Source organism: Athene cunicularia, assembly GCF_003259725.1.
Source record: "Athene cunicularia isolate RWA chromosome 18 unlocalized genomic scaffold, athCun1 chr18_part1, whole genome shotgun sequence".
Lineage (NCBI taxonomy): Eukaryota > Metazoa > Chordata > Aves > Strigiformes > Strigidae > Athene > Athene cunicularia.
In genome coordinates this window covers 12,107,199-12,107,975 of record NW_020799123.1, presented here as the reverse complement: position 1 = coordinate 12,107,975, position 777 = coordinate 12,107,199, and positions in this window count along the sequence as shown.

Here is a 777-nt window from a genome sequence, read left to right as displayed (position 1 = left end):
CCCCCCCCCCCCACTTGCAGTTTTCCATTCTCATCCCTACCTCTGTCCCATTTTATCTGTCCCTGCATCATCTGGTGTATGTTTACAGGCAGAGATGCTCGTCTAGATGTTATTTTTTCCTCCAGGGTCCATAAAACCCATCTGCTGGAGCTGCCGGCCAGCTCGGGGGGAATTTCCAGGTCCTGCTTGTGTCCCGGAGCCGGTGTGTGTGGATTTGGAGGCTCTGTGTTTATTTTGACAGCTTAGCGGTGTCAGGCCACGACCACAGGTGTGTGCAGGATGTGTCCTGCTCGGCGATGCTGCAGTTTTTCCCATTTCTCAAGTTTTTCAGATTTTTCTTGCCTGCCTTCCCCTGAAATCACGACACACTTGCCAAACATCAAAAATCTGCGCAACAGTGGCTGGAAATAACAGTTTTTCACTTCCTACGTAACACTCCGAGGGTGCTGGTGTGTGCGAGACACGGACCCTTCAGCCGGGGAGCTCCCGCGGAACCAGGGACGCAGCCCTTGGGCATCCTCCAGCTTCCAGCCTGGAGATGCAGCCCCGAGCGCCGCAGGGAGAGGTGACCCCGGGGCTCTTCCCATCCCACCCATCCTTCACGAGAGGATGCACCATCCAGGAGAACCTCCAGCACTGCTCCCCAGGGGGAACTGAAAGCATTTAAAGCTCCCAGCTGGTCAGTTGGAAGCATGGCTACGGTTAGAGCTGGATGAACCCAGGGCCACCTCTGCTCCCCGCAGCCGCAGCGACAGCCGTGCTGGTGCTGAGCTGTAC